The following is an 8,431-nucleotide window of genomic DNA, read 5'->3' as shown; positions in this document are numbered from 1 at the left end:
GATAACATGCTTTTTGCAAAGAAAAATAAATCATTCGCGAGAGCACCACATCTTAGAGAAACAAGATACTTGTGCCAAGGGTAATCTTCCTTGTAACCAAGAATGAAGAGTAGGACGTCAACTTCTAGCCTCCAAATGAACACGCAGGGGAAACATCGGGCTAAGCTGAAAATAAATCACTCATGGTGTATAAAACTCACAAGGCAAGTGTCTTAACCTATTCCCAAACCATTAACTGCACCATGACTCTATTTTGCACGCAACTTCCTATCGAATCATAGATCAAACATACAATCACGGACCAATAGGATTTTCTCGAGGTCGGCGTTTTTGGAGAGGGAGCTGGGTGTTTCGGTCTTTTCCTCTTTGTTCATGTGGGGTGGGATATTGCCATTCAAGAATGATTCTGAGTGGCAATCTGGCTTTGGAGACTTTCTATCCTCTTTCTTTTGTTGATCGAGAGTTGCTTCTTTTCCCTTTTCGCTTCCTTTCGATCTTTGATCGGGAATCCTTCCTTTCCTTTCTTTTGTTCTTTTCTTTATTTTCATTTTTCCTTTTTTTCTTTCTTTCTTTCCATTTCTTCCTTCTCTTTCTCTTCACTTTTCCTTCCCCATCCCTTTCTTTGGGAAATCGAGTTTTAACATTCCATTCGCTCTTCCTTGAGGAGATTTCACTGTCCTTTGCTTCGGGGGAAAGAATGAGGATCCCTCTTTTACAGGCCAAGGTTCAAAAAAAGTCCGAGGTTGTGTTTCAATGGGGTCTTTTATCGTGGGAACCCAATCTTGATATCTGGGGCGAAACAAATCTGGGTGACAAGGTGTCGGTCTCGGGCCGAACTTCCACATTATTCCATAAGGCACGCGTGACCATGATGATTTGAAAATAACGTGCAAAATTAGTCATGGCTACAGCCAGGTGGGCACTCAAGCATCCCTTTTATGGCGTCGTGACACTACGGTCGGGAATTTACACAGACAAACCCAACGTTTCCAAATTATGTTCTTTCATCAGTTCAATGCATTCATCAATCCTTATCTCGGTTCATTCCGGAAAATAAACTCTTAGCATCGGTCCCTTGTTTCCAGAAGATGCGTTTGCTCTTTACGAATGATTTATACTTCTCAACTATGACATGTCGACCTTCGCGGTCTTTCTTTCTTTTTCTTTTTGTTTTATATGTTCATTAAAACTATACACCTATGGTCCTTTATGAGGAAAGTCTTTCTTTGTACATCTACATTTTTATACACGACAAACTGTTTCTGTACACGCACTAGAATTTTACGTCACACGGTCTATATACAAACCCTACTTACATTCAAAGATTTTTTCATTTTTCCCAACACACACTTATAGTTCGCACAAAAAGTTTCTTCATATACACTCGTTGCTCATACACACAAGAATTCCTTTCCACGCATCATTTACACACAAGAATCCTTCTATACACATTCTCCTTTTACATACATGCATAAATAAAAACCTTTTTCTTTCCTTTACGAACATGACTTTTATTCACAGCGCTTCTTTCTTTTTATTAGGATTTTTGGTTCATTTTATTTTTTTAGAACGACGTTCCTAAATGAAAAACTCTACACGGTTCCGGAATTTCAACAAACACTATCGACAACAATGAAACAAGTACCGACGTAACAAACTCAAACGATATGTATGTACAAAACAAAAGTCAAAACATGAAACAAACGTTAGTCCCTTAGTTAAACAAAAGTAAGATGATATATACCAAGAAAATATGGAAACAAAAAGAAATATGGATCAAAGAATCTCCCAATCATGCGGCTCCGCTCCCTCCTAAGAAATCAAGTAAATCGGTCATCTCTTCGTCCTCGCGGGCCTCCTCTGCCTCATCGGGAGCCTCTGCTGGTGCCCCTGCTGGTGCCTCTCCTGCCTGGGCCTCAGGCCAATCTCCAGGCCATGCGACCTCTGCCCTGAACTGGTCCAGAGTAGGGCATGGAAAAGAAGTAAAGCCCTGACTCTACAGGCTGAGACTCATTTGATACAGACAATCATGAGTCTGTACATGTGCCTGATGGTTGGCCGCCTGCTGGCGAACCAAATGCCGCAAATACTGCTCTGTATCAAACTATCCGGCTGGACCAGCCTGATGAGGTGGCGGCGCGTCCGCGGCCTGTGGTGCGTCACCTTGGACCTGTCTCTGCGTGCAGTACTTCTCGATAAAAGCTCGGGTGATGGGCGGCCGAATCACCTTGCTAGGTGTGACAGGGACGCCGAACGACTGGCAGAGTCCTGTGATCAAGGCGGGAAATCCTAGGGCCCTGTTGGACTTATCTGGGTCCAGAGGGTGCCTGGTAGGCACCATACCTGCAAAAATATAGATGGCATCAGCAATTAACTGAGTCACATGGATGCTCATCCGCGTCAGGATGGCGTACACCAGCTGACACTTCGGCAGGGGGAGGTCGGAATTATGATCGGTGGGCAGGACGTTGCTGAGCAGCAAAGTCATCCATATCTGAGTAAGGGTGGTCATGTTGGTGCGCATGATCCGCACCCGTCTCTCGGCAGCAGTCCGGGCAAAATCTTGCCCCGGTATACATAGCAACTGGGCGATGGCCTCCTCATCGAACCCATCAGACCGGTTCCTCCTCTGGCCATACTCGCACTCCTGGCCCTCATCCAACACTAAAGGATATCCCAGGAGCTGGCCGATAGCATCTGCATCGAACGGGATCCACTGACCCCTCACCCAGGACCTCATATCCCGCACGCCCTCCTCTGTTGGCCAAGCATTGGCATAAAATTCGAGGACTATTTCTGGATCGAACTTGGCCATGGGGGTAACCAGTGATGCCCACCGCCGGCGACCTATCTCTTCCTGGAAATCCGTATACTCGTCGTCCCTGAGCTGGACGCGTCGCTCCCGGAGAAATGACCATCCCTTGATGGCCTCAAAGCGCTACTGGTGTACAGCGCTCCTAAAGCGGTGACTGTCATACTCGGGAGCAGAACTAGTTCCTTCGACCGCCTTATCCTTCCTGGATCTCTTTGAGGCAAGTTTCCTCGGGGCCATTTCTTGTTGGAGTGAATTGAAACACCAAAAATGAAAGCAAAACGCGATCAAAAGGCTTAGGGGAGCAAGAACCCGCAAGCCTTCGTGTTCTCTCTTTTCTTGAATGAGGGGGGAAGTTTTTGGATGCCCAAAACGTTTCCCTCCCTCGTTTTTTATAATTTGGGTGCAGGGGTTGCTCGCCCAGGCGAGCTAACCTGCCCTTTTTTTTTTTTTGAGGGGAACATTAACCATGTCCCCTCCTTTTTTCATGGGTTAGCGTCTCGCCTAACTTGAACTTACTTAAGTTAGAATTAGGCGTTGATTACTTATTTAAAAACAAACAAATAGTAAAAGAAAACTGCGAACACAAAGGATACTGGGCTGCCTTGCAGCGACGTTCTCCGCTTGTTTAGCGCCGGGAAGGGGCAACGATCAGTCGGTCGTGACCCTAGCCCCACTTGCATCCGTCCCTATGTACCTGCAAGTAGGAAAGAAAAATACGCGGCCAATTGTGACCAGTCATCGTCTTACCTTGATTGATTTCTGCCATTGATTTGTCTTGACTTCTGACCGTGGCCTGAGACGATTCTACTCTTTGCTATCACAAGATATGTATGTGCATGTATGAATGTATGAATGTTTCTAATGCAATGATTTTATTTTAGTGAAGGCTAGTTAGGTCCAATTTTAAAATAAGCGTTTGGGGCACCCCATACACCGAGCGAAGAGGGCTCAAGTTATAACAAATCTAAAACACAAAGTTTGAAACACCAAAGGGAGGACTAAAATCCCGCCCATCTTTTCTTTTCAAAGAAACGAGACAAATACAGTGAACGAGAATCCCTAGAGGAAACCAAAAGGAACGAGAAAACTTAGAAATAAAAACGTGCAACGGTCCTCTCGATTGCCCCAGACTTTAAGCGTAATATCGTTTAACTACATCGGAGTTCACGGGCGAAGGCAATTCCTCGCCATCCATGTGGGTGAGTATCAGAGCACCCCCAGAAAAAGCTCTTTTCACAACAAAAGGTCCTTCATAATTTGGGGCCCACTTGCCTCGATTATCTTTAACAGCGTGGGACATCTTCTTCAACACGAGGTCCCCCTCGTTGAACTTGCGCGGGTGTACCTTCTTGTCGAATGCGTTCTTTATCCTTCGTTGATACAAACGCCCATGGCTCATGGCGGCCAAACGCTTACCTTTAATAAGGTTAAGTTGGTCGTAGCGTACTTGAGCCCATTCTGACTCTTCTAGGCCCGACTCCACCATTATCCTCTGAGAAGGAACTTCTACCTCAAATGGGAGTACTGCCTCCATCCCATAAACCAAAGAATACGGTGTTGCCCCAGTAGAAGTTCGTACCGAGGTTCTGTATCCGTGTAGGGCGAAAGGCAACATCTCATGCCAATCCTTGTATGACACCGTCATCTTTTGAACAATCTTCTTGATATTCTTATTCGCAGCCTTTACAGCCCCATTCATCTTTGGCCGATAAGGGGTAGAGTTATGATGCTGGATCTTGAAGTCTTCGCACATCTCCTGCATCATCTTATTGTTTAGATTGGTGCCATTGTCAGTAATGATCTTCCTGGGGAGTCCGTATCGACAAATCAACTCCTTCTTTATGAATCTAACTACCACATTCCTTGTGACATTAGTATAAGACGCTGCTTCGACCCATTTGGTGAAGTAATCTATCGCCACAAGAATGAAGCGGTGCCCATTCGACGCTTTGGGTTCGATGGCCCCAATGACATCTATTCCCCACATAGAAAAAGGCCAAGGAGCGGACATAACATTCAGAGGATGTGGCGGAACATTGACGTTGTCCGTGTATGCCTGACATTTATGACATTTCCTGACATGAGCGCAGCAATCGCTTTCCATGGTGAGCCAATAATAGCCGGCCCTGAGGATTTTTCTGGCCATAGCATGCCCATTGGCATGTGTCCCAAAGGAACCTTCGTGGATCTCCTCAATCATGAAATTCACCTCTTTGGCATCTACACATCGTAGGAGGGTCATGTCGTGGTTTCGTTTGTACAGGATGGTACCACTTACAAAGAAACCAGTAGCCAATCTCCTCAACGTCCTCTTGTCATTGTCAGAAATCCCTGGTGGGTATTCCTTATTCTCGACATACCGCTTGATGTCGAAATACCACGGTTTCCCATCCCGCTCTTCCTCTATTGCATAACAATATGCCAGCCTGCCTTGAGATTTGAATTTGATGTATGGCAGATCTCCGTGTGGGGCAAGTTGAAACATGGATGCTAGGGTGGCTAGTGCGTCAGCCATCTGATTCTCTTCCCGAGGTATGTGGTGGAAGGAAATGTCGTCAAAGTACTTGGCTAACCTCAAGATATGAGTTTGATAGGGTATCAACTTCGAATCCCTAGTTTCCTATTCTCCTTTTAACTGGCGTATCACCAAAGCTGAGTCTCCATACACCTTGAGTAGTTTTACATCAAAATCAATGGCCGCCTGAACCCCGAGGGCGCACGCTTCGTACTCGGCCATATTGTTGGTACAATCAAAACCTAGCCTAGCCGTGAAAGGAATGCACTGATCATCCGGGGATACGAGGACTGCCCCTACTCCGTGGCCCAAAGCATTTGATGCCCCATCGAAGCAAACAATCCATTTGTCTAGGTCTTCATGCGTCCGCTTCTCTTCAAACAGGGCCATGATATCTTCATCTGGGAACTCGGGGTGCATCGGCCGATAATCCTGGAGGGGTTGTTGGGCCAAATAATCTGCTAAGGCACTTCCCTTTACCGCCTTTTGGGTGACATAAACGATATCAAATTCAGACAATAGTACCTGCCACCTGGCGATTCGTCTCGTGAGGGCCGGTTTTTCAAAGATGTATTTTACGGGATCCATTTTTGAAATAAGCCACGTGGTATGGCTGAGCATATACTGCCTAAGCCGATGTGATGCCCATACCAGAGCACAACACGTCCTTTCCAACATTGAGTAATTCATCTCACATGCGGTAAATTTCTTGCTTAGATAGTAGATGGCTTGCTCTTTTTTTCCAGAATCATCATGCTGACCCAACACGCACCCCATAGACTCATCCAACACGGTCATGTACAGGAAAAGGGGTCTTCCCGTTACAGGTGGCATGAGTATCGGGGGATTCGCGAGACTCTGTTTGATCTTCTCGAAAGCCTCTTAGCAGTCACTGTTCCATAGGACCGCTTGGTTCTTACGTAACAGCTTAAAAATGGGCTCATAGGTAGGGGTGAGTTGCGAGATAAATCTCGCAATATAATTCAACCTGCCTAAAAACCCCCAAACCTGCTTCTCTGTGCGTGGTTCCGGCATTTCAAGGATGGCCTTTACTTTCTCGGGATCTATCTCTATCCCTTTCTAACTTACGATAAATCCTAGCAGCTTGCCCGACTTTACCCCAAAGGTGCACTTGGTTGGGTTCAGTTTTAATTGGTATTTTCGCAACCTTCCAAACAGCTTACGCAGATTGACAAGGTGTTCGTCCTCAGTCCGAGACTTAGCAATCATGTCATCTACGTAGACCTCGATTTCCTTATGCATCATGTCATGGAACAACGCCACCATGGCACGCTGATAGGTTACCCCAGCATTTTTCAAACCGAAGGCCATCACTTTATAGCAGAATGTCCCCCATAGGGTGACGAAAGTGGTTTTCTCTACATCTTCGGGCGCCATCTTTATTTGATTATACCCCGAGAAACCATCCATAAACGAGAAAAGGGCGAACTTGGCTGTATTATCTACCAATATGTCAATGTGTGGGAGGGGAAAATTGTCCTTTGGACTGGCCCGGTTCAAGTCCCGGTAGTCTACACACATTCGAACCTTGCCGTCCTTTTTCGGGACTGGGACAATGTTGGCCACCCACTCCGGGTACTGTGCCACAGCTAAGAAACCTGCATCAAACTGCTTCCTTACTTCTTCTTTAATTTTTAAGGACATCTCGGGTCTCATTCTTCGTAACTTTTGCTTAACCGGAGAAGACCCAGGATTCAAAGGCAACTTATGCTGCACAATGTCGGATTCCAGACCGGGCATGTCTTGATACGACCACGCAAAGACATCTTGATACTCTTCAAGAAGGGTTATCAAGCCTTGGCGGATAAGTGCGGTCATGCCGGTTCCTACCTTTACTTCCTTCTTTTCCTCCGTGGTCCCCAAGTTTACCAATTCGGTTTCTTCTTGGTGGGGCTTCATTTCACGTTCTTCCTGAGCGACCAACCTCTCCAACTCTGGTGACAGGACGTCCTCTTCCTCTTCCTCATTTATCGTTTGGCTTATGTCTCGATCGAAATCGATTGTCGAACCCTCGTTGTTAGGATCCTCAAAGACTCGACCCTCATATCTATACCAAACAAGACAAAAGAAACAAAAACATGCAAAATGATATGAGAAAGGGTGGTACTGCAAGAACAGATGAAACAAGATCTCTTTGTTTATTTAGTAAGGTAGGTTTCACAAAACAAAAGAGAAAGGAAATCTTTAGGCTCTAATTACATTGAATCAGCGGTATAGACTTCTGACTGGCTTATCACGCGCTAGTTCCCCACTTGGGAATCGGGGTGGCATGGTTGCACAAAACTTGGCGGGTCTTGAGGGAACTCCTCTTCTATTGCGGCCACTTCCTCCTCGGACACCATTCCAGCGCTAGTGAAACACTGGCTAATACGGTCGGGCCATACCCTATCCGCCAGAAATCTTGACGGCACGTTCCTCCTCCCCGGCATCCCGGGCTCATACCCTAATCCATACTTGTATGGATTTCCCTTGATATTGACCACGTCGGCATTCCCGAGGCAGTCTTTGCCTAGACCCATTCCGGGCTCGAATCTGTTCCTGAGCATAACACGCGCCACCATTATGGCCGCATTGGAGAGAGAAGGTAGCGACGGACTTGGTTCCACAGAGGCGCAGCTCACAACCTCAAAGGATTGGAAAGCCGTTTCTAACGATTCTTCCGCCGCTTCTACGTACAGTGCGGAGGAAGGGCAGCTTACTAACATATCCTCTTCACCCGACACTATCACTAAAAGTCCACCTACTGCGAACTTCAATTTTTGGTGAAGCGTTGAGGGGACCACTCCCAGGGCATGAATCCACGGTCTTCCCAAGAGGCAGCTATAGGCGGGGTTTATATCCATTACTTGAAACACCACATTGCAAGTGTGGGGGCCTATCTGAATGGGAATGTCGATTTCCCCCATCACCTCCCGCCGAGTACCATCAAAGGCTCGCACCACCATCGAGCTCGGCTTTAAATGTGACGCACTAAAAGGAAGCTTTTCCAAAGTGGTCTTCGGCATTACATTTAGACTGGATCCATTGTCGATAAGTACCTTTGCGACAACATGGTCCATACATCTCACCGACACATGTAG

The sequence above is a fragment of the Glycine max genome, chromosome 4 (genome assembly GCF_000004515.6).
Source record: "Glycine max cultivar Williams 82 chromosome 4, Glycine_max_v4.0, whole genome shotgun sequence".
Classification (NCBI taxonomy): Eukaryota; Viridiplantae; Streptophyta; class Magnoliopsida; order Fabales; family Fabaceae; genus Glycine; species Glycine max.
Note: the sequence above shows the minus strand (reverse complement) of the source record.